Source organism: Pseudonaja textilis, chromosome 1 (genome assembly GCF_049901715.1).
Source record: "Pseudonaja textilis isolate UNSWEBS1 chromosome 1, rPseTex1.2, whole genome shotgun sequence".
In the NCBI taxonomy this organism is placed as follows: domain Eukaryota; kingdom Metazoa; phylum Chordata; class Lepidosauria; order Squamata; family Elapidae; genus Pseudonaja; species Pseudonaja textilis.
In genome coordinates, this window is record NC_141990.1 from 11,473,502 (window position 1) to 11,500,094 (window position 26,593).

Sequence of the window (26,593 nt, forward strand, 5' to 3'; positions counted from 1 at the left end):
CTACTAGTTCTCCAGAACCAGTAGTAAAAAGTTTTGAATCCCACCACTGGGTTTAACTTGTCCCCTTTCAAAGTGCGACTGACCACTTGGCTTCTCTCCCCTGATAACAGCAATTGGCTGCAACCTGTGTGGACTTAGAAACGAAACCGGCCTGGTGTTCAGACAGGAGATGTCTAAAGCATAGTGCAGCTAAAATTAGGAGATGAAAAAGTGGCCTGGGAAAAGACAATAGGAAGCCACTTCTATTGTGTTGCCAAAACAAGCAACACAAATATGTCTGTCTTGTCACTATAATAAGCGATTTGATTTCCTGCCATAGTCAAAAGACTTTCAGTAGATGACAATCACATCCCATTAAATCCAAACACCCATAGTACAAACAGAGAGAATAAATAAATGGGAGGATAGCTTTACATTTTAATGTTTGACTTTCTCTGGTTTGTAGAAAAGGAAAGTTACTTTGGTTTGGCAGTTAATTTTCCAGGCAATTGCACTACTCAGGTGACCCTGAGGACACAGATAATTCTCCAGACCCAGGACATCAATCTCCTCAATGGCTCTCTAAAAGAATGCAAATGTCCGGCTGCCTGCAAGAACTATAAATCCTTCTATTCCCCACCACCCAGTCAGAGCTGAAGAAGCTTCTTGGACATGAAGTGAAATGTCTTCAAATGGAACCAGAAACAACCATGACCTGGATGATTGAGAATCTCCACAGACATCCAAGGCTATAAACTGGGAGACTGTAAATTCTAGTCCAAGGATCTTCAAACTTGGTAAGTTTAAGACTTGTGGACTTCAACTCCCAGAATTCCTGAGCTAACATGACTGGAGGAGGAATTATGGGAGTTGCAGTCCACAAGTCTTAAAGCTGCTGACCCTTGCACTAGCCTATTGAGGGAATTTTTGAGGGAATCAAAATGATTGAGGGAAATTATTATTGAGGGAACTATTATTATTGGGCTAGTGGTTTGGTCCAGTGGTTAAGGCACTAGGCTAGAAAACAGGTGACTGTAAGTTTTCCGGTCTTAACCATGAAAGCCAGTTGGGTGTAACTTTGAGTCAGTCACTCTCTCAGCCCAACCCATCCTTCAAAGTTGTTATTGTTGTTGTGCAGAACATAGGAGAAGGAAAGTGCGTTGGGTATGTTTGCTACCTTGAGTTAATTGTAAAAATAATAAAGGTATTAAGTTAATTGTAAAAATAATAAAGGAATGTACGTGGAGGAGGTTCTCTTCTAGTGCCCATCAGGCTTTAGGAAAGTTGTTTTTTGCTGCTGGCCTGGATAAATTGACTTCCTTTTGAGTTATTGCATTGTTTCTTTGAACAGGCTTTTAAGAATTCAGTTCTGTTTTTCATTGTTGGGATAGAAACAACAATTGTTGGACAAGAATCAACAGAGGTGAGCTGACCGAGCAAAGAAGTGACCTGGAGTGGAGGATGGGCTTCCTGGCAGTCGGGACAATTGACCAATGGAGCTGCTTGCCACCAGAGGTTGTGGGTGTTCCAACATTGGAGGTTTTTAAGAAGAGATTGCACAGCCACCTGTCTGAAATGGTGTGGGCTCTCCTGTTTGAGCAGCGGGGTTGGACTAGAAGACCTTTGAGGTCCCTTCCGTTATTCCATGATTCTGCCAGGGTCTCCTGCTCGAGCAGGGGGCTGGTCTAGATGTTCTCCAGTGTCCCTTCCATTGTTCCATGATTCTGTAAGTTTCTCCATTTGAACAGGGGGTTGGACTAGATGACCTCCAAGGTGCCTTCCATTATTCCATGATTCTGTCAGGGTCTGCTACTTGAGCAGGGGGCTGGACTAGACAACCTCCAAGACCCCTTCCATCCTTGTTCCTCTATGATCCTGTAGGGTCTCCTGCTTGAGCAGGGGGCTGGACTAGATGACCTCCAAGGCCCCATCTGACTCTGTCATTCTATGAATAGATAGAACTCCTTTTGTTCAGATTATAAATTGCCAGAGAACCCTACAGTTATAGTAGCCATGCAGTGGTCTCAATAAACACAAACAAATCAGGAGAAGAGAGGAAACTGACGTAGGGTATAACCAAAGGCCCACAGAATCTTTTCCCAAAGAGAAATTCTAGCCAGACCTGGCTGCTGCAGGAAATACATTTTGAACCCTTTAAGGCAGGGGTCTCCAACCTTGGCAACTTTAAGACTTGTGGACTTCAGCTCCCAGCATTCCTGAGCCAGCATGGCTCCACGAGTCATAAAAGGGAGCTGGGCAAACTTTGCCCTTTGATGCCTGGAAAATTAGCAGCAAACAAAAGTCTGGTTTTTCAAACCAGGATTAGATCACTCTGGCGGAAAAACAAATCTGGTCACGTTGCCAATTTCAAAAGCCGATACAAAAATTTATGCCACCAAATAAAGACCGAATGCACCAATTATCACATTAAACAAGAGGAAAACCTTCTAAGCACCAATTCCACCAGTGCTTTTTACAATTTTGTAAACAACAAACTAAAAGATTCAAGGTCCATCCCACCCCTGATAGGACCTAATGGTAAAGACTGCAACGACGACACCATTAAAGCCAACATCTTTAACACATTTTTTGGCTCAGTATTTGTAAACAGCAATGGATCATGCCCAGTATTTCCTAGCCGAACCACAGATAACTACAATGATCTAATACATATCGATTTTACAGAAGACAATGTTGAAAAAGCACTACACAATCTAAAACCATCTCTATCTATTGGACCGGATGGAATATGTGCCTATTTCTTAAAAAAGCTATCCACTGCCATAGCCAAACCTCTAAGCATAATCTTTGAAAAATCTTTCAGGACCAGTTCCTTGCCTAACCTATGGTCACAAGCCACAGTCATCCCCATCTTCAAAAGGGAGACCCTTGCCTAGTTGAAAATTACAGACCAATCTCCTTATGCTGCGTCACCTGTAAAGTCATGGAATCAATTATTAACCAATCCATCATCCTCCACTTAGAGACAAACAACCTACTCTCCAATAAACAATTTGGTTTCAGAAAAAACTATCCTGTAATCTGCAACTCTTACACTGCAAAAACATATGGACTACACAACTTGATCAGGGCAAAACAATAGATGCAATCTACATAGACTTCTGTAAAGCCTTTGATTCAGTGGTACATGACAAACTACTCCTAAAAATAAAATCCTATGGTATCTCTGGACAACTGCATAACTGGATAGAAGCATTCCTGTCAAACAGACAACAAATGGTCAAAATTGGGAGCGTCCTATCAAATTCTGTACCTGTCAATAGTGGTGTCCCCCAAGGCAGTGTTCTAGGACCAACTCTCTTCATACTCTACATAAATGACCTCTGTGATCATATTAAGAGCAACTGCGTTCTTTTCACTGATGATGTAAAGCTGTTCAATACCACAGACAATACTGCTACCCTTCAAAAAGATCTTGACTGTGTATCAGAATGGTCAAACAAATGACAACTTCAAATCTCAACAAATAAATGCTCTGTCTTACATATTGGCAAAAAAAATCCGAAAATAAAATACAAGCTGAATAGTCAAGATCTTGTTGATGATCCAAGCTCTGTAAAGGACCTTGGAATACTCACCTCTAATGATCTAAGTGCTAGAGCCCACTGCAACTACATAGCCAAAAAGGCATTAAGAGTTGTTAACCTAATCTTACGTAGCTTTTTCTCTGGTAATATCACACTAACTAGAGCATACAAAACATTTGCTAGACCAATACTCGAATACAGCTCATCAGTCTGGAACCCACATTACGTATCTGATATTAGCACAATTGAGAAAGTCCAGAAATATTTCACAAGAAGAGTTCTCCACTCCTCTACTCGTTGTAGAATACCTTATGCCACCAGACTTGAAATTCTAGAACTAGAAAACCTTGAATTACGCCGTCTTCTGTCTGATTTAAGCATGGTATATAAAATCATACATTGCAATGTCCTACCTGTCAATGAATACTTCAGCTTCAACCATAACAACACAAGAGCACACAACAGATACAAACTCAAGGTTAACCGCACCAAGCTTGATTGCAGGAAATACGACTTCAGCAACAGAGTGGTCAATGTCTGGAATACTCTACCCGACTCTATAGTTTCTTCGCCAAACCCCAAAAACTTTAACCTTAGACTGCCTACTATTGACCTCACCCCTTTCCTAAGAGGTCTGTAGGGGGCGTGCATAAGCGCACCAACGTGCCTACCGTCCCTGTCCTATTGTTTCTTTTATTTTTCTTTTATTTTTCTTATATGTACCCATTTCATGTATTCATAACTATGTATACACTTATACTTATTATCTTGTAAACAATTGACAAATAAATAAAATAAATAAAATAAAAATAAATAAAATCAGTGCATTTTTCCTTGAGCCCTAATATACAGCATTTATGATCTTTTAAAAAGCATGATTTTCTCCACCAGTTATATTCCAAGTTGGAGGTGGAGGAAGCCCCAAGATGACTCCGCTCACAGCAATACAATAGTATTATAGTCACTGACATATTGCTTTCAACGCCCAGAGCAGAGGTCTCCAAATTGGCAACTTTAAGACTTGTGGACTTCAGCTCCCAGAATTCTGGGAATTGAAGTCTACAAGTCTTAAAGTTGCCAAGTTTGAGGACCCCTGGCCTATAGAAACCTACACCTCTTAGCTTTCAGTCTTCCAAGAATTTGGGAAAAGTAGTTTTTTTTTCTGTTCAAAACACACGCTCTCGAAACCATGCAGCACCGCTGCAGAACTACAGCTCCCAGAATTCTTTGGATGACAAAGCTTTGGCCAGGCGAGCAATTTGAAGTTGTCTGACGCAGCATGATGCAAACTGGGTGGGGATGGGAGCGCGAGAGTGTTCAGTCACCAGTTTTGGCTTTGACTAAACCAAACCTTTGGATGTTAGAACCTGCTGGTTTGGTGTAATTTTAAATACACTTAGTAATGAGGAAGGTGCTTACGTTTAAAGTAAATAGGTACAAGTATATTATCAGTTTGCTAGGGGACACCATCTTTCTGAATTCTTTTCTGAATTCTTTTCTGAATTCTGCATATCGAGCCGGCTGATAAAAGCTTGCAAGTGTTCAGGCAAAAGGAAATGATGATGAAGAAGAGGAAGAGCAGGAAGAGGAGGAGGAGGAAAAGGAAGAAGAAGACAAAATACAAAGACCTACAAATAGAAATAGAATGACTGTGGCAAAGGCAGGCAAGGGTAGATAGTATCAATAGTAATGTATGCCTTGGGTGCAATCCCAAAACAACTAGAGCACCACTTGAACACAATCGTCATTGACAAATTTGCCATCAGTCAATTACAGAAAGCGGCTTTACTTGGAACAGCTTCCATCCTGCGACGATATCTGTAACACCGTAAAACATCCAGATTTGCCTATCCCAGGTCCTTGGCAACAACTCAAAAATGCAAAACCCAGTCTGAAAATCTGGTTGACTGTACGATGATCAACAACAACAACAATCAGAAAATGAGAATGGGATGAGAAATAATGGCCAGTGTGCAATAGATAACCGTATTCAGGGGTGGGATTCAAATTTTTAAACAACCGGTTCTGTGGGCGTGGCTTAGGTGGTAGGCATGGCTTGGTCGTGTGACTGGGTGGACATGGCTTGGTGGTCATGTTATTGGCTGAGTGTGGCCAACTCAATATCTCTCACGTCGAGGCACGCATTTCTTTGTCTGGCCTCTCATGACTGTGGGGATGCTGCAACAGTTGTAAGTGTGAAAAACGGTCATAAGTCACTTTTTCAGCGCCATTGTAACTTTGAATGGTCACTCCACACAAGCAAAGTACCAGCAAAGGAGGGGAAAAAAACTCCAGAGACGTTCCTGAGATAGGAAGTCTAGTCCTGCCAATAATGTAATAAGGGTTAACGGAGAGGCAGCTTCTGTAAGCAACACCAAAATGTTTCCTTCCTGCCTTTCTTACAGGATTAGGCCAGTAATTTCTTCTAACAACTGGTTCTCCTAACTGCTTAGAATGTTAACAACCGGTTCTAGAGAATAGGTGCGAACTGGTAGAATCCCACCTCTGACCGTATCTACTGTATATAGCTTGTATTCCAAAGTACAGAATTATATAGTGTATTAATACACTACATAAATCTGTTCTTTGGAATACAAGAATAGTAATTGCATTCTGTCAAGTCTCTTGACAATGAGATGGGTAGCATATAAATTTAAATTTAATAAATCACATAATCAGGTCACTGGAAACTGGTGAGGGGGTAGTTATTCTTGTTATTTTTGTGTTGATGTTTGTATAGTGCAATCCAGCTATTTTTATTGGACTGATCTGGAATCCTGCTTTGTTTACCAGACTTTGGCAAAGGCATACAATAAATAATTATCATTGGCTAATTTCAAGATTTGGAATGTTATGTACAACCAACCACTTTCAGAAAGTGGATTAAAGTAATCATAGGTTACGTATTGACTGCAGCCAGGAGATTCCTACACACTATATAATGGTTTCATAAAGCATATTTTGTGGGCTAGCCACAATTTTCCAAGTTTACACAACACACTCAAGCTGTACAACTGAGGCCGGGTTTATGCAAAACACTAAATCAAATAAACCATGTAGGTGCAATGTAGATGTGCACACCTAACACCAGTCCTAGAACAAATCCTGGTTCATACTATAGACTGGGTGTGTCCAACCTTGGCTACTTTAAGACTTGTGGACTTCAACTCCCAGAATTCCCTAGACAGCAATGGACACCCCTGCTACAGACTAAAACTTGTAACTTGATCTGGCTTAGTGTGTTCTGAGAGCCTTTGGGTCTCTTGATAAATTATAGATTCTTGTGTTAACACAAGCCCAGTTATTTTCTCCTTATTTTGGTATAAATATTTATTTAAGCCTATAGAACTATTGCTGCCTCTCTCCATTCACTTATTTCCATAAAAGTAATGTTTTTCGAGATCCAGTTCATCACTGAGTAGTTTCAGACTGAAGTCTGCTAGCCACTGACATTGTATTTGGCCTTGCCTAAAACAGCTTTGAGGAAGAATATCGCTTCTACAATGCAGAGTTTGGCACCATTCCATGCCTTCCACATGATAGGAATGACCCTATCATAATAAAAATAATAATGCATCAAATCTGAAACCTCTCTTTTATACAAGGAGAAAAAGCTCCCTCTCATTTGTACAGGTAGTCCTCGACATACAACCCCAATTGAGCCCATAATTTCTGTTGCTAAGTGAGACAAAGGGTAGCGGTGGCTAAGATGCTGAGCTTGTCAATCAGAAAAGTCGACAGTTCGGTGGTTTGAATCCCTAGCACTGTGTAACAGAGCGAGCTCCCGTTACTTGTCCCAGCTTTTGCCAACCTAGCAGTTCAAAAGCATGTAAAAATGCAAGTAGAAAAATAGGGACCATTTTGGTGGGAAGGTAACAGCGTTCCGTGAGCCTTCGGCATTTAGTCATGCCGGCCACACAACCACAGCGTGTGGACAGCGCTGGCTCTTCGGCTTTGTAACGGAGATGAGCACCACCTCCTAGAGCCGGAAACAACTAGCATGTATGTGCGAGGGAAACCTTTACCTTTACCTTACCTAAGTGAGACAGCTGTTACGTGTTAAGTGCCCCATTGTACAACCTTTCTAAGAGCCATGCTGGTGCAATATTGCTTGGAATGCAATATTGCAGGCTAATTCTGCCAACTGCCAGCGGTTCGAGTCTGATTGACTCGAGGTTGGCTCAGCCTTCCATCCTTCTGAATGGGGCAATATGCTGACTCTGTAAACTGCTTAGAGAGGGCTGTGGAGCACAGTGAAGCGATATATAAGTCTAAGTGCTATAGCTATTGCCACAGTCCTTAAGTGAATCACCGCTTGTTGTTAACTGAAAGTGGCTTCCCCATTTCCTTGGCTTGTCAGAAATTTGCAAAAAGATGGTCACGTGATCCCGAGACAGCGCAACAATCATAAATACATGCCAGCTCCCAAGTGAATTTTGATCATGTGACCAGTGGGATGCTGCTGCGACAATTGTGTGAAAAATGGTCCTAAGTCACTTTTTTCAGTGCTGTGGTAACTTTGAACTAGACAAACTGTTTTAAGTTGAGGACTACTGTAATTTTTTTTCTGCCAATGATGCTGCCCATCCTTTTCTTCCTCCTGAATGCCCTTAGTTGGGATTCCTTGTCAATCCGATTTGAGGGATGGAAAGAGCTTCGGTATTAGAGGCCTCGTGGCTCCTTTCAACTGTATGCTGTCTCTGTTTCAGAGGGTGCTTTGTGGTTATATGCTTAACGTACTCAGTTGAGGTGCCGCCCAACTAGCAACAGCTCTGGGCAGCTCGCAATCCAGCAAAAGAAAATGATGCAATGCAATGCCAAAAGAAAACAACACAAAGATAAAAAATGGATTGTTTTAAAAGAAAAAAAAAAAAAGCAAGGCGGAACTTGCCATCAAATGCTTCTTTCCAATCATTACGCCTTTATTGCTGGCCCTGAGCAAGTTCTTGCCAATTCCAGTTACATCTGGTAACGTTCACACATGCACACACCTCTTTCCAATATCTTCCTGGCTAGGGATTCCGTCACGGAGGTGGAGAAAAGACAGTTTCAGCTCAACCAACCCTGCAGTCCTGCGTTAACCCCTGCGAGCATTCACCACGTCAGCAAAAAAATAAGAAGAAGAAAAAAAAAAAAGAAAGCCAAAAGCCACGCCTTGGGGTGAGCCTTTGAAAGCGAGCTGAGAAGCCAGGAGTGAGCCAGTTTCTTCTGTTTCTCATTCGGCAGCTGTGGTGGAAGTCAGTAGCAGCCATCGCTTAGGCAGGGAGGGGTGGGATGATGTAAGAATTTTGGCATCTTTACTGCTATTGCGAGGCTGTGCCTTGTTTGCAAAGAGCAGGATGGGTCTTTAGGGCGAAGGCAGGAGAGCCAGAAAGCAGAGAGAGTGTATAGATGCTAAAGAAAGGACAGGCGTTCTTGCCTTATTTTCTTCTTATTCTTCTTATATTTATTTTTATTATATCACTATTATTATTATTATCACTATCGCTATCATTATTATTTGACACAAAAAACAACAGCGTACACAGCAAACGAGATAACCATGCTGGCTTTCGTATCACAAATCACTAGTCGAACACTTCCCAAGGGTTTAGGACTGCGTGATGTATCAGCGGATTATGAGAGCAGAGCCCAGTAAGGTGGCCTTCTGCAGCTGACCAATGGTGATTTTGTCAGCACCAATTGTTTTTAAGTGCTTGCCTAGGTCTTTAGGCACAGCACCCAGTGTGCCGAGAACCACTGGAACCACCTGCACTGGTTTATGCCAGAGTCTCTGCAGTTCGATTTTCAAGTCCTGATATCTGGTTGTTGTTGTTGTTATATTTGTTGGCTGCCCATCTCGCTTCTAAGTTTTTGAGGTTGGAGGGCTTATAAAATTCTTATTAAAATGCAGTAGCCACAGATCTAAGCAGTTTAGCAAGGATATATAGCTTACATCTCAGGAAAACAGTCCTGGACAAGATCTAGACATTTGGGGGTGAGGGGGGGGAAGCAGGAATAAAAACCAAAGGCTTTAAAAAAAATCTTCTCCAAATGGGTAATTAATCACAATTAAGGAGGTCATTTATTTTTACTACAGCTTCTTCTGCCTGAGGCTGGAACTAGAAGTTCAAAGGTTTCTGAAAGAACCAACATATGTGAATGTAATGAGGAATCAGAAACACCAGGTGCTAACAACGAGAAGAAATAAATCCTTTTTATACGCCAATTCAGGGTTTCACGATGGAAAGAGAAATAAAGAATCCACCAACCGTTTTCTTCAACTTGTCCTCGTTAAAACAGTAAGGACAGGACAACTCCTCAGCCTGGTAAATTGAAGAGAATAAGGCAATAGTATAGTAACTTCTATTGATTAGTCAATTGGCCATATTAAGAAAACAGAACATTGGGATCACAATCCAATGACAATTAAATGGAAAGGACAAAGAAGAAGATCTATATGGACGTTAAATAATACGATTTTAAAGGGAAAAGACTTCACACAGTGGATGGAGAAAGAATTGGCCTTTTTCTTTGGAGAAAAAAAAAAGAAGATACATCAATCCAGAATGTATGGGATACAATGAAGACATATGCCAGAGGCTTGATAATAGACTATATAAGGAAAAGAAATACCATGAAAAGATTAGCCTCTAAGGCATTAGAAGATGAGTATAAAGGACTCGAAAAAGAGCTACAGAAAATGCCACAGAGAAAGGACATTAAGTTAAAAATGGATATAACCAAACATAAAATGGGTCTAATAGAAAAAGAAGAATTAGCACAAAAAATTAGAGGTGCCAAACAGAACTATTTTGAAGATGCAAATAAACCAGGTAGATGGTTAGCATATAAATTGAGAAAGGAGAAAGAATCAAGGAAAATAATCGCAATTAATAGATGACCAAGGCCAAGTTTGCTATGGTAGTAAAGAGAAGAAGGAAATTATTCGAGATTATTATGGGAAACTATACACACAAGAGAATATGGATGAGGAAAGAGTTAAACAGTATTTACAGAATGCTAATGTACCCCAGATACCTAAAGAGATTGAAACAATGTTAGAAAGCAATATAACCATGATGGAGTTAACCGAAGCACTTAAGAAACAAAATAATGGAAAGGCACCAGGCCCAGATGGACTTCCGGTAGAATTTTACAAAACATTCCAAGAATCATTGAATTTTCCACTTCTAGAAGTTATGAATGAAGTTATGTTAAAGAAGAGGATACCTAAATCATGGTCAGAAGTTTATATCACACTTGTTCCAAAAGAGGAGACCGATCCATTATAAATCAAGAATTATATACCTATCTCCCTACTAAACGCAGATTATAAAATCTTTTCTTCAATATTGGCAGAAAGACTTAAAAAATATTTAAATAATTTTATCCATCCTGACCAAAATGGATTTCTGCCAAAGAAACAAATCAAAGACAATATGAGAGTAATCTTGGACACTTCGGAATACTACGAGGCACATCCTGAAAAACAAATGGCTTTGATATTTCTAGATGCACAGAAGGCATTTGATAATGTGAATTGGCGATTCATGTTATTAGTGCTGGAACAGATGGGCTTTGCTAGAAAATTTATTCAAGCAATAGAAGCTATATATCATAAGCAGATAGCAAAGGTAATGATAGAGGGAGAACTGACAGAATCTATCGATATAAGAAAAGGAACAAGACAAGGGTGCCCACTATCACCTTTGCTGTTTGTGTTAACTTTGGAAGTGCTAAACAGAAATATTAGAGATGAAAAGAATATAAAAGGGATGAAAATTAAAAAGGAAGAATTTAAGTTGCAAGCTTTTTCAGATAATCTGGTTTTTATCTTAGAAGACGCACTAGAAACAGCATCAAAATTGATAGAAAAGATAGAGACATATGGAAAGGTGACTGTTTTGAAAATAAATAAAGATAAGACAAAGATTTTGACAAAGAATATGCTATCAAGACAAAAGGAAGAATTGGCAGACCTATTGAAAATTCAGGTCACGAATAAGATCAAGTACTTGGGGATATACTTGACAGCAAGATGCAGTACACTAAAAGAGAATAATTATATCAAACTTAAACAGCAGATAGCGCTAGATTTGGCGAAATGGGAAAATATACAACTGTCATTAATAGGGAGAATATCAACAATCAAGATGAATATATTATCCAGAATTTTATATTTGTTTCAAACAATTCCAATTAGGCTTGGAAAAGACTACTTTGAAGATTTAAATAAAATTGTGTTGAAATATATATGGCAAGGTAAGAAAGCGAGAATAAAGTTAAAACTTTTGCAAGATGCTAGAATAAGAGGAGGATTTGGTTTGCCTAATTGGGAGTTGTATTACCAAGCTACAAATTTGATGTGGGTTAAGGAATGGATAACATTAAGAAATACTAGATTGTTGACATTAGAAGGACATGATCTGTTGTTGGGGTGGCATGCTTTTTTATGGTATAAAGGAACTAAAACACAGGGATACTTTAGAAGACATTAGATACGGGAGTCTCTGTGGTTAAATTGGGAGAAGATTAAAAGACAATGTTATTTGAAAATTCCAGTCTGGCTATCGACTATTGAAGCATTTTCTTATCCTATAATATACAAAAAGGAACAAACAGTTAGATATGGTGAAATATTGAATGAAAAGGGTGAACTTAAATCTATACAAAAACTAGAGAAACAAGGTATAAAGATGAATTGGTTTTCATATGCGCAAATACATTCAAGGTATGATAAAGATTCTAAAACAGAAGGTTTCTATGATAAATTGACTCTTAGATAAGATTTTGACAGGTACTGATGAAAAGGTGATTAAAAAATTGTATGGATATTTATTAGAAATTAAACTAGAAGAAGAACGAGTTAAAGAAACTATGATTGTTTGGGGGAAGAATTTTGGATATGGGATAGATCTAGAGAAATGGCAAAAATTGTGGTCTCAAAATTATAAAATGACAATGTCAACAGCATATAAAGAAAATTTGTGTAAGATGTTTTACAGGTGGCACTTTCCCTCGACAAGAATAGCAAGAATGTTCAAGAATAAATCCAAAAAATGTTGGAAATGTCATCAGATACCTGGCTCATATTACCAAATGTGGTGGGCTTGCGTGGATGCTAAAAAATACTGGACTAAAATCCACATGTAGTTGGAAAAAATGACAAAAAAGCATATAGATTTGAAACCAGAAATATTTTTATTGGGAATTTTACCTGAAATATATAGTAAAGACTTGAAATACCTGATTGTAAATGTATTAACAGCGGCTAGGATTGTATTTGCTAAAAACTGGAAAAATGAGAAAATACCATCACAGGAGGAAATCATTAAGAAAATATTGGAATGTGCTGAAATGAATAGATTGACATTTGAAATTAGAGAACAAGAGGATAAACAATTTTATAAAATTTTGGATCTATTCTATCAATGGTTAGACAATAAAATATAGTAATGAAATATGTAGACTTTTAGAAAATACTAAATATATAAAAAATGATTCTAGGATAGATCTGGGATGATAATATGAATTGTCATAAAACAAATTAAGTAAAATATGATTATTTGGGAAAACATGAATGAATAAAAGTATAGTCAAATGATTAATAATGATATTAATGTATCTAATATATTGATTGAAAATACGAGATTATATACAATGTAATTATAATTGAAGACTATGAAATGGAAGCACAAAACAATTTGTAAACCAACCGGCACACTGTATATACATATATGGAAGATGATTTGATGTGTTTATGTTTTGTTTGTTTATGTTTGTTTTAAAAACCAATAAAAATTAAAAACAAAACAAAACAGAACAGGAATTGGCAATAATTTGCAGCCCAAATACTGTTTGGGTTTGTTCTAGCTCAACCAAAACATGGCTGGTTTGTGTGAATCCAGGTAGTGTGGAATGTAAACCATGGCTTACACCTTAAAATGAAGTGTGAACCCAAGTTAACAGTTGTGAAGCAAACCATGCTATAGCCAGGGGTGGGATTCAAATTTTTTAACAACCAGTTCTGTGTGCGTGGCTTAGTTGGGGGGAATGCCTTGATGGTGGTCGTGTGACTGGGTGGACATGGCTTGGTGGTCATGTTATTGGCTGGGCATGGTTAACTCAATATCACTCACATTGAGGCCCGCATTTCTTTGCTTGGTCTCTCATGACTGTGGGGATGCTGCAACAGTCGTAAGTGTGAAAAACGGTCATAAGTCACTTTTTCAGTGCCATTGTAACTTTGAATGATCACTCCACACAAGCAAACTACCAGCAAAGGAGGGGGAAAAAAACTCCAGAGACGTTCCTGAGATATGAAGTCTAGTCCTGCCAAGAATGTAATAAGGGTTAACGGAGAGACAGTTTTTGTAAGCAACTCCAGAATGTTTCCTTCCTGCCTTCCTTACAGGATTAGGCCAGTAATTTTTTCTAACAACCGGTTCTCTGAACTGCTTAGAATGTTAACCACCGGTTCTAGAGAATAGGTGCGAACTGGTAGAATCCCACCCCTGGCTATAGCAATATATATGGATCTAGTCATTGGCCCGGTTTACACTTCTCTAATTACAATTGGCTTAATAGCACTAGCACTTAGATTTACATACCGCTTCCTAGTGCTTTATAGCCCACTCTATAGCCCCCAAATCTGGGTCCTCATTTTACTGACTTCGGAAGGATTGAATGCTGGCAGTTAGCAAAATTAGCCTGCAATACTACATTCTAACCACTGCGCCACTATGGAATAATGGAATAATCAATGAAACATTATCAGCTGGATTCACACAACACCTTATGCAAAAAAAAACCCATAGCCTTGGGACCACCTACACCCCACCAGTTATGGGTTCCCAGAGTGGGGAAGGCTAAATATTTTGGTAGGGTTTTTTTTTTGCAAAGGAGGGGCTGACAGGTAAGAGTCACTCATTTTACCTTTTAAAACTCCAGAAACCTTTGAAAATCTATCTTGGCCACCCCTACATTAGATGGTCCTTGACATACTGTGCAAAGCTTCTAGCCTGTGACATAAATGAGGCTTCACCAACCATTGGTTGGCTGCTACCAGTTCTCCACAGTTCAGGTGAACCCTTAGCTAACCAGTAGCTGATTTAATGACCAGTTTGGCAAACTGGTAAATCCCACCCCTGGCTGGCCCTGCCCACCCCAGGAGTTTCCACGCAGCCTGGTTTGGATGCCAGGTAAGTACAGGACCTGCACGGAAGCTTGAGGAGGGCAGCCTGGAGGCTCCAAAAGGCTGGAAATGGGCCTGTTTCCAGCCTCCAGAAGGGCTTCCGGAGCCTGGGCGAGGCTGTTTTCGCCTTCCTGGAGGCTCAAGGAAAGTCCGTGGAGCCCTGGGAGGGCGAAAAACGAGCCTCCTGGAAGTTCTGGAAGGCTGGAAACGGGCCCATTCCTGGCCTCCAGAGGGCTTCCAGAGCCAGGGGGAGACCATATTCACCTTCCTGGAGGCTTGAGGAAGGCCTCTGAAACCCAGAGAGGCCCAAAATGTCCCCTGCCATGGTGCAGGAGGCCAACTAGGCCATGCCCACCCAGCAACTGGGCAGAGAAACGGTTGCTAAAAAATTCTGCAGCCCACCCCTGTTGTCAACATGTTCGAGGCTGCAGTATGCCAGAAACCACGCAAACAAGTGAAAACAAGTGAAGACCCATCCGTGGGGTGCAGGCAGCATGAGAAACCACGTCCCCTTCAGTCAGCGGAAAAACCTCTCTCCACGGAACCAGTCCCCGGTGCCCAAAAGATTGGAGGCCTCTGACGTAAACAGTGGTTTATACATCATAGTGGCAAGTTTCATGTCCAAATTGAAACCAAATGAACCCTTTCTGGTTCAGCATGGTTTAAAAGCTCGGCCACAGCATCTGAAATATTTACAATACACCCAGACTCAGTGAGATAAACTCCAAACTCTAGGTAATGATTCAACCCTGCCAGGTGATGAACCAAACATCACAAGGGAAAGAATCAGACGATGCTGCAGTTCTGGTGGATGTTTTGCCGGCAACTTTAGCTTTGGGAAGGGAGCTAAGCATGCCCGCTTCTCTTGTGAATTCCAGCATTGTGTTCACCAGGATAATGCAGTCCAGTCTATTGACACATGTGAACATTTGCAGACAGGCCAAATAAGAATTGTTCGTGTAACAAGCTAACATTGGTGTAAATAAAGGGATGAGACCGGCTGTGCTTTGAATGTTTGCATTTGTTTTGCAGGGGGTGGGGGGGAATGGAGGCGGGGGGAGGCCCTGGGTCTGGACCAAATGAGCTGTAACTGGAGCGTGAGTGATGGATCTGGCCACCTGGTTCTGTTTGGCTCCTAGCACAAGGAGCAGCTCGCTTGGCAAAGAAAACCAGGAATGGGCCACCTGGCTAGTAAAGGGCCAATGGAGCATCTGACTGGCTCTGTCAGCCATTTTTTTTTCATTCCAGAAAAATGAATTTTTGTTCTTGTTCAGCTGGCTCCCCCCTCCCATTAAATAAGAAGAAACACCCCCCCTTCTCCAGTCTGCCTGTAAGGATAAAAGAGGCTCTTTAGCAGTGGCTCAATGGACACCAGATTCTTTCTTGCTTCCTTTACAGTTCCCTTTGCTCCTAATGAGCACAGGGTGTCTCTTCTATAACATCTCCTTCCCGAGTTCCTCGTCTCTTATAATCAGCACCAAGGGGTGTGGTAGTGGGTTGGGGAATTAAAAAAATCCCAGGCTCCATATTGGACAAGTGATGCTGTTCAGGGACTTGCTTAGTGCCTGGAGGTGCTGAGGATCTGGATAAGGAAGAACCAGCTCCAAATTCGCCTTGGTAAGACAAGAGTGGCTCTGGGTTTGGGGTCCCCTGAATCCCGAGAGCTGTCATCTTTATGAGGTAGCAATCACCCGAATAGAATAGAATAACGGAGTTGGAAGGGACCTTGGAGGTTGTTATATGTACAGAATAACCCTTGAGAAACAAGGATATGCACATGGAAATGTTTATGAGAATAGTTAGGAATAATTATTCAGCCACACAGAGCTACACTAAATTGAGCTAAAGTTTACTTTAAGAAATAGCACAGTCCAATAAACGGTCCAGGTCATATACGTTTAACAGTCCAAAGAATATCCAATTACAAAATCTTCTTACCGGTTGCCTTTGTCATTTACAGTAAATAAAGATATCAAAGAATAAGCACAGCTTAGATAGCAACAAGAATGTCAGAGATACAGAATGTCAGAGAGAGCAAGCCATGTTCTCTAGCTCCCTCTTATGGCAATTTGCAATACAATCAACCAATTAGAATCAATACAGTGATTTTGTCTTAAAGCTACAAACATACATTATCGTCTTATATATTGCCAATCCAACTAATTGTTGGACAGATTCCTAACAGAGGTCTTCTAGTTTAATCCCCTGCTTAGGCAGGAAACCCTGCACCACTTCAGACAAATGGTTATCTAATCTCTTCTTAAAAACTTCCAGTGTTGGGGCATTTACAACTTCTGAAGGCAAGTTGTTCCACTAATTAATTGTTCTAGCTGTCAGAAAATTTCTCCTTAGTTCTAGGTTGCTTTTCTTCTTGATTAGTTTCCACCTGTTGCTTCTTGTCCTGCCTTCAGGTGCTGTGGAGAATAGCTTGACTCCCGCTTCTTTGTGGCAGCCCCTGAGAGATCGGAACACTGCTATCATATCTCCCCTAGTCCTTTCTTTCCATAAGACTAGACATACCCAGTTCCAGCAACCGTTCTTTATACGTTTCATCCTTGGGTCCCCTAATCATCTTTGCTGCTCTTCTCTGCACTCTTTTTAGAGTCTCAACATATTTTTTTAAGTCGTGGCAACCAAAATTGAATGCAATATTCCAAGTGTGGCCTTACCAAGGCATTATAAAATGCAGGGGTGGGTTGCTGGGGCTTTGCAGGGATTCGGGAGAGCCCCTAGCTAAGATTCTGTGCAGTTCAGAGAACCCCCAAATTCCATTCCTGTCTGGTCCCGCCTACCCTGCCCTAGCCCTCCCAGGGGTCCCCACACAACCTGTTTTGGATGCCAGTAAGTGCAGGGCATGCGCGGAGGCTCGGGGCGGGTGAAAAATGGGCCTCCTGGAAGTTCAGGAAGGCTGCAAATGAGCCCATTTTCGGCTTCCAGAGGGCAAAAATGCCCCTCCCCCACTGTGGTGCAGGAGGCCAAGTAGGCCACACCCACCGTGGCCATGCCCACCCAGCAATTGGGCAGAGAACCAGTTGCTAAATTTTTTGAAGCCCACCCCTGAAAAAGTGTTATTAACACTTCACATGATCTTGATTCTATCCCTCTGTTGATGCAGCCTAGAACTAACTGTGTTGGCTTTTTTGGCAGCTACTGCTGCACACGGCTGGCTCATATTGAAGTGATTGTCCCCTAGGATTCTAAGACCCCTCACATAGTCACCACTATTGAGCAAGGTACCACATACACTGTACCTGGGCATTTTGTTTGTCTTGCCTAAATGTAGAACGTTACTTTTCTTCACTATTGAATTTCATTTTGTTAGATAGCGCCTAATGTTCAAATCCATCAAGATCCTTCTGTATCTTAAGCCTATCTTCCGGAGTCTGGAGAGAGTCGTGCCCAATTTTGGAGTCCTGAATTCCTGGCTCCAACTTGAGGAGTAGGTAGCAGCCATGGCTGAAGAGGAGGTGGATATGTATAACTGCACAACAGTTGCACCCATTCTTGGTCTGGTGGCCCCTGCTCAAGGTTATTCCAGTTAGTCTTTTCCTAACTGGTCTACTATGTTGCATTCTGTGCGGAAAGTTTCAACTGGCCAGAATGCAGTGACATGCATTTTGGGGTTAAATTCAAGATTTGCTTGGGTTATGCCATTATTGCACAAGCTGTGCTGACTCCTAGTCCTCTAGGAACAATTCAGGTTTATCATCCTGATGATACCTACTTATTCCACCAAATCAGATAAAAGGACCATGCTCCAGGAGCCCTTTATTAAATGATGTCATCTGGTAGGACTTAAGGGCATACCTTCTCTTTTGACTTGGCTGTGGATATGAAAAATGTTAGTTAATCTCCCTGTTCCTTGATCTATCTGGATGACATGGTTGACCAAGATAAAAGGGTTAATCCCAAATTTCAAAACAAAGACTGTTTCCAGCTAAAGTCCTTAATTGGCTAAGTCAGTAGATTAATTTTTCCTAGTTGTACAACAGGTTAGCCCCACCTCCACAAATTAGTTAATTGTGACCTGTCAATAGGGATAAAGCAGAGGTATCTTTTCAGAGAACTACCTAGCTTCCAGGGCTTCAAGGCTGTTCGCATATTTTTGTCAAATGAAAGAAAATGACTCAACGACCAGAAAGGCAGAGAGATAATATTTATCTGGGAAGAACAATATCCTACAATTTGCATAAGACAAAGGCAGGCAAGAGAAGTAGATCCATTTCCAATTTAACCTCTGCAAGTTTCTTTCTGGATACTTTTATGAAACACACTAAGCCCTAACCCAGATTAACTAACTAACATTGTGGGCTTCCCTTTAATTATTTATTATGGTTTTCTTTAATAGAGTAGAATTCTTTATTGGCCAAGTGTGATTGGACACACAAGGAATTTGTCTCCAGTGCATGAGATCTCAGTGTACATACAAACAACAAAGTGATAGGTCATAGATCGTGAATCATAGCTACAGTCATTAAACATAAGATAGAAACATAATAAATCATAAGATACAGAAAGATGAGAAGATGAGAAATGAGAAAGATGAGACAATGACAAGGATAATAGCAATACAGCCTACTACATGGGTAAATATCTTTAGGCCTAAAACAGTGCTATGGGAATATTAGGTGTTCAGCAGAGTGATAGCACAGGGGGAAAAAACTATCTTTGTGTCTGGTTGTTTTGGCATGCAATGCCCTGTAGCGGCATCCTGAGGGGAGAATATATATATATTCACAGAAGCCTGATGATGGCAGATGAGATTCTGCTGAAACGTTGCTACAACTTTAAAAGCACAACTACAATGATGTGGGAAAATACCCGAACAAAGCTGAATGCCATACATGTAAGTACCTGCGAAAACTTAAGAAAATATATATATATATATATATATATATATATATATATATATGTAGATCTTTGGTTGTTCGGGTTTTCTCCCGCGTAAGATTTGAAGTATCTAGGCAACGTTTCGATGAAGTCTCATTCATCATCTTCAGGCTTCTGTCTCCAGCTCTGTGCTTCTCAGAGTAATGGAGATTGCAGCTGCTTCCTCCTTTTAACTGCCAGTGGGGTGGAACTTGATTGGGTGGGGGCTTGGCTGTGTTCTGATTGGGTGGGGGTGTGTTCTCATTGGTAGGGGGTTTGGCTGTGTTCTGATTGGTTGGGGGTTAGCCGTGTTCTGATTGGTTGGAGGCGTGTTCTGTTCAGGAGGGGCTTGGTTGTGCTCAGGTTAGTTTTAGTTGCTGGGGGATTTGAGCTGAGAGTTGTGATCTTGCTGTTTGGCTTCTAGTTCGTGGTCCTGCTGCATCTTCATAGTGGGTGTTGGTTTGCTTCATGTATGGCTCAGAGGGGTTTGAAGTGGGTAGTGATGCAGCTGCAGTGCAGCTTCTGGTCCATGGTCGCTTCTCAAACCCCTCTGAGCCATACATGAAGCAAACCAACACCCACTATGAAGATGCAGCAGGACCACGAACTAGAAGCCAAACAGCAAGATCACAACTCTCCAGCTCAAATCCCCCAGCAACTAAAACTAACCTGAGCACAACCAAGCCCCTCCTGAACAGAACACGCCTCAACCAATCAGAACACGGCTAACCCCAACCAATCAGAACACAGCCAAACCCCTACCAATGAGAACACACCCCACCCAATCAGAACACAGCCAAGCCCCACCCAATCAAGTTCCACCCCCACTGGCAGTTAAAGGAGGAAGCAGCTGCAATCTCCATTACTCTGAGAAGCACAGAGCTGGAGACAGAAGCCTGAAGATGATGAATGAGACTTCATCAAACGTTGCCTAGATACTTCAAATCTTACGCGGGAGAAACCCGAACAACCAAAGATCTACATATAAATACCAGCGAGAACCTCAGAAAACATATATATATATATATATATATATATATATATATATACATACATACATACACATACATACACACACACACACACACACACACACACACATATGCTATGATCATATGTGTTATGATCATATATAATATGCTATGATCATAAATAAACCATATTGTGATTTAAGACTAGGTTCTTACGCCATGCAAGTTGGCATAATATTTTCATGTGAGGTTTCCTGAGATTTGAGCCCCTTTCTGTATGAGCATGTATATACCGGTAGTCCTCGACTCATGCCCACAACGGAGCCAAAATTTATGTTGTTAAGTGGATTTTGCCTCATTTTACAACATTTCTTGCCCCCATTGCTAAATGAATCACTGCAGTTGATAAGTTAGAATTCTGGTTGTTAAGTGAATCCGGCTTCCCCATTGACTTTGCTTGTCAGAAGGTCACAAAAGGGAATTACAAGACCCCAGGGAATTACATGACCCCTCTGCAACCGTCATAAATAGGAACAAGTTGCCAGGTGTCTGAATTTTGATCAAGTGACCCTGGGGATGCTACAATGTTCATAAGTGTGAAAAACTGTCATAAGTCACTTTTTTCAGTGCCATTGTAACTTGGAACAGTCATAAAACAAACAAATGTAAGTTGAGAACTACCTGTATATGAATAAATTTGGGTGGTCAGCAAGTAATATTTCTGGATGGCAACAACTATTGCTATTTTTTTGCTAATTTCTGGTCTATATCAGGATATGCTAAATTGGGGAAGACCCAGGTTCAAATCCAACTAGAGCTGCAGAAATTGGTAGGACAATTTTGGGCTGGTCTTTTTCTTTCAGCCAAAGGTGCCTCCCAAGATTGATTGATTGATTGATTGATTGATTATTAGATTTCCCCACCCTCATCTTTATTGCTTTGTAGGTAAGTCAAGGTTGCAAACCTACCTAATAGCAATAGCATTTAGACTTATATACTGCTTCACAGTGTTTTACATCCCTCTCTAAGCAGTTTACAGAGTCAGCCTATGGCCCCCAATAATTTGGGTCCTCAGTTTACCCACCTCGGAAGGATGGAAAGCTGAGTCAACCTTGAGCCGGTGATAATTGAACTGCTGAACTGCAGCCAGCAGCCAGCAGAAGTAGCCTGCAGTACCTGCGCCACTGCGGTTAATGCTACTACCATAGTATTCCCATTTCCCCCAAAAGAAAGTTGTGAAATGGGCCCACCCAGTCACCCAGCCAGCTTTCATGCCCAAGGCAGAACTAGAACTCCCTGTCTAGTTGGATTCTAGGCCAGCAATTTAATCAAAACACCACACTGAATGCTAAGATGGGGTGGAGGCAGGGTGTTGGAATAAGATGAAGGCATAAGTTTACATTATCTCAAACCCTGGAGGAAAAGGTGAATACAAGTCTATGTTGCATAAGAACAATAAAATCGTGGAAAAGTTAAGCAAGGTCACAGCTGTGAAGTATTGTGCTAGAGAAGTAAAAAATTCCAAAAGATGGCTATGGCAAAATATATAAATACAGTAGAGGTAACAGATAAATCACTTCTCTGTTGCTGGCAGGAAAATTGCACAGATGTGGCAACCTAATACTATAAAAAGTTTTTGAATGCCATTTGAAGAAGACTTCACTTTTCAAGATTGTGCTACACTTTCGCTTGGTTCTGGCTGGCACAGTCTGTGGACAAATATTTTGATCCATGGATGGAGGGGGGTTGAGGACAAAATGGATCCCTCAAAACTTTGCTGAGACTTAAGGAACCCCTGTTACTTTTTATAGTACCTTACCCCGCCAGAAATAAGCCATATTTTGTGTGTGTGTTGGGCTTTGGGGAGAGCGCTAAACCCCAGTTCCCCAAGTCTTCTTCCAAAAGGGGAAAACAGCTCCACTCAGAATGGCATTGTCAATCCTGAAGTTGGCCAAACTGAGGCCATTTTCTTTTTGTAGCTTTTGTTTAGGGAGGTTTCTCTTGTCACTGCTTCAGGGCTGACACAGGGGGAGGGCGGAGCGTAGAGATAGCTGAAGTGCTATAGCCAAAATAAAATTCTTTCCCATGGGACTAAAGGACATTGGTGCAGGTATTGGAGGGGTGGAGACTGAGGTAGCCTAACAACTGGACTAATTGCTGATTGGACCATGGGATTGGAGACTCTGAGGGGGAAGTGACCAAGTTTTATTTTTAATTCGAGTGTAAAACTGGCGGGAACCTAGTCTGGTTTTCCAACAAGATTATGCCAATTTGATATGTCCCAATAAAATGTTCTTTGAGGAATATGTCTGCCTCCAAGTCAGAGGTGGTGTTCGGCAGGTTCTGGTCAGTTCTGGAGAATGGGTAGTGGAAATTTTGAGTAGTTCGGAGAACCGGTAGTGGAAATTTTGAGTAGTTTGGAGAACCGGTAGTGGAAATTTTGAGTAGTTTGGAGAACCGGTAGTAGAAATTTTGAGTTGTTTGGAATACCATCTCTGACTGGCACCGCCCCATCTATTCTCTGCCTCCAGAGTCCCAGCTGATCGGCTGGGTCTTCTTTTGTTGCCCTGCGCAGGAGAACGGAGCCGGAGAGCAGGTTAGTGGGCTGGGGAGGGAACGGGATTTTGCAGTATCCTTCCCTTGGACTGGGATGGGAATGGAGATTTTACAGTATCCTACCCCTGCCACGCCCACCAAGCCACGCCCACAGAACTGGTAGTAAATTTTTTTGAATTCCACCACTGCTCCAAGTTCTTATTGAATGGGATGTATTACTTAGAACCTCGATAGATATCACTTGCTGGAGCCCCTTGGTACCTCTGTGAGAAGATTGCCTGCCCATTTTTTATAGACTTCTATACTCAGGACAGAGAAAAACCTCCAACTAACTTAACTGTAAGGACTCGCTGATAGCCATGACATGAAGATGGATATTTCTTGTATAAAGTTTAATGAGAGGAGCCCACTGATGACCCGCACAAAAGAAGATTGTTAAATATATTTCGGAAGAGGATTCTGGCTAAGGGTCATCTTCAGCTTTATTATCAAATTCAGCCTTAGAATAAAAAAAAAAATCCATCTTGGTTCTTGAAGGCTATTTCCTCAAATAGGGCAATACCCCATTGTAATAAATTCAGGGGAATAGCAGCCACATTCTATGTTGAGAAAAAAAAGAGATCTTTTGCGATGCAAAGTAGAATATTATCCACAACAGCTTTTTCCTTTCCTTTCCTGCAATCATTCATTGTAAAAACCCTTCTCAAAAACTGTGATTTGAGAGAGGTGAAATGGGACTGTTATTTTGCCTTGTTTTCTTGTTTTATCTTTGTTCTCTCTTCCCCAAAGCCCCTTCGTGCATTTGAACTTGGGATATGTATGTGAATGCCCAGGTAAATAAAACCGTGGGCTTTATATATTTTCTTTTCTCCTTTCTTGATGTCAAAACAACTCTACCTGTTGCTGTCTTCTGTCTTCCAGAGATTAAGCTGCCAAATTATTCCAGAACACAGATCATTGGCAGGGTTAGTCTTCCATTCTTCTCCCAAGCCATTTTGCTAGCTCAGCTCTTTTGGTCTCCATTTCTCCTTGCTGTTCTTTTGGCCAATGTCAGCATTGGTATTATGGTTTGTCACACTGTCAGTGAGTTGTTCAGACTGGATTTGGCCTTTTCTTCTGCCTATCAAGTGCTTCCCAAGGACCTGGGGTAGATATGTGGATGTTTGATGGTAGAGGTATCACCAGCATTACATATTGTCACAGAATGTAAGCTTGTTATTATTATTATGACCTCTGATGGAAAAGAGCTGCAGAAGAAGGAAGTACAATTTACAAATATTTGTTGTTTACAAGTGTGTGCATTAACATCCTTTATAATGGAAATTCAGGAACTGGTTTTCTACAGATGAAGCAGAGATTATAGATCCTAGTGGAAGCTGCATACTTTTCTTTGCCACCTACCACAAGTCAGCTGGTATTATAGCCTAAGGATTGTGAGCTGCTCATTATAGCAAGATCCTGGCTTGAATAAGTAACAAATGCCCATTATTTTTCCATTTGGGGACAGTCAATTGACGTTTTTGTAATAGTCCATATGAGATTCATTCTCTGTGGTGTTCTGGATGGTGTATCACATTTCTCTCCTTCTTTCCATTGGCAGGTTTATCAAATACTCAACAACTACTTCCTGGCCTTCCTTGGTGACTCCCTTAACATCTGTGATTCAATGGAAGCTACGCAATTTTTGGGGTGGGGGGCATTCGATAAGAGGAAGATGATACTCAGTTTCTTCCTTATATGCTGTTGTAGAAAAGACATTGATCTCAGGTGTGCAATCAACAGCATTTTCCTATGATGTTATCTTTACTGAGGTAAATTTTCTTTGTCTAAGAAAACAACTCACTCATTTGAGGTGTTTGGGAACACGACTAGGAAAATCCAATTAAGAAAAAGTGTCAAGTCAGCAGAACTGAAATTATATACATCCAAAGGGTTTTTTCCCTCCTCCTCTTTGCTGCAGGAAAAGTTTCTCCCTTCTATTGGTGAGAAGAATAGCACAGCACAGCACAGCACAGCACAGCACAACATAGCATAGCATCAGGAGTAGGATTCAAATTTTTTAACAACCTGTTCTGTGAGCGTGGCTTAATTTGTGATGTGCTTGGTGGTTATGTGCAGGGGTGGGATAAGACAGGGTTAACTACCAGTTTGGGATTTATGAGCTTCCCTGCACAGCTGTGAGCCACACGCCTGTAAATTGTCATCAGCATGCTGTGTGCAGAGACTCAGCCTTTGAAACAGCCCTCTTTTCCTGCTTTTTTAACTGCAGCTGTGCCTCGTTCGGCAGCTGAAGTTGAAAAATCAGGAAATAAAGATCAGGTAAGTGCCCAGGTGGGTGGGTGGGCAAAAACATCAGCAGACATAGAACCGATTCTATGTCTGCTGCTCTTCAGAGCTACCGGTTCTACAGAGGTGAACAGAACCGGTAGAAACCCAGCCCCGCATAGCATAGCATAGCATAGCATAGCATTAGCATAGCATAGCATAAAACAGAACAGGTTTATTTGGCCAATAAACCTGGCCAAATTAGACACACCAAGGAATTTCATTTCTGATGCAGAAGCTCTCAGTGTACATGCAAAACAACAGTGATAATAATAATAATGATACCAAATAAGAGAAGCAGAGGTGGTATTCAGCAGGTTCTGACCAGTTCTGGAGAACCAGTAGTGGAAATTTTGAGTAGTTTGGAGAACTGGCAAATACCACCTCTGACTGGCCCCGCCCTAACTATTCTTTGCCTCCCAAGTCCCAGCTGATCGTCTGGGTCTTTTTTTGTTGCTCTGTACAGGAGACTGGAGCTGGAAAGCAGGTTAGCGGGGTTGGGAGGGAATGGGATTTTGCAGTATCCTTCCCTTAGAGTAAGGGGGGAGTGGAGATTTTAGAGTATCCTTCCCCTGCCACGCCCACCTAGCCACATCCACAGAAACGGTAGTAATTTTTTTTTGAATCCCACCACTGAAGGTAGTAGAAAAGATGAGAAGGATAATAGTAATATAGCCATACTACATAGGTAAATATCCTTAGACATAAGACTGTGGAATTAGGTGTTCAGCAGAGTGATGACACGAGTGGAAAAAACTATCTCTCTAGTTGTTTTGGCATACAATGGCATCCCCAAGGGGAGGAGTTGAAACAGTTTATGTCTAGGATGTGAGGGATCTGAAGATACTCTCTCATCCCTCCTTCTGACATGTGCAATATACAGGTCCTCTATGGAAGTCAGGCTGGTTGCAGTTGTTCTTTCTTCAGTCTTAATTATCTGTTGGAGTCTGTCCTGCTTGGTTGCTGTACCAAAACCAGACAGTTACAGAAGTAGAAATGACAGACTCAATCATTCCTTTGTAGCACTGTATCAACAGTTCCTGGGGCAGTCTGAACTTCAACATGTTTTTATAACAATTGTGATAATAAAAATATTTTAAACAAATAAGATTATTTTAACAGTTTTGTCATAGTCCACATGGGGCTGGATGAGGAAAAAGCATAGAAAT

At 41.1% G+C, this 26,593-nt stretch overlaps 1 protein-coding gene across 1 annotated transcript in view; it reads right to left on the bottom strand.

The window, feature by feature from the left end:
• CCDC92B (coiled-coil domain containing 92B) overlaps positions 1–26,593 on the bottom strand; it is a 358,816-nt gene that overhangs the window by 99,506 nt on the left and 232,717 nt on the right. The gene's annotated exons all lie outside the window — the stretch shown is intronic.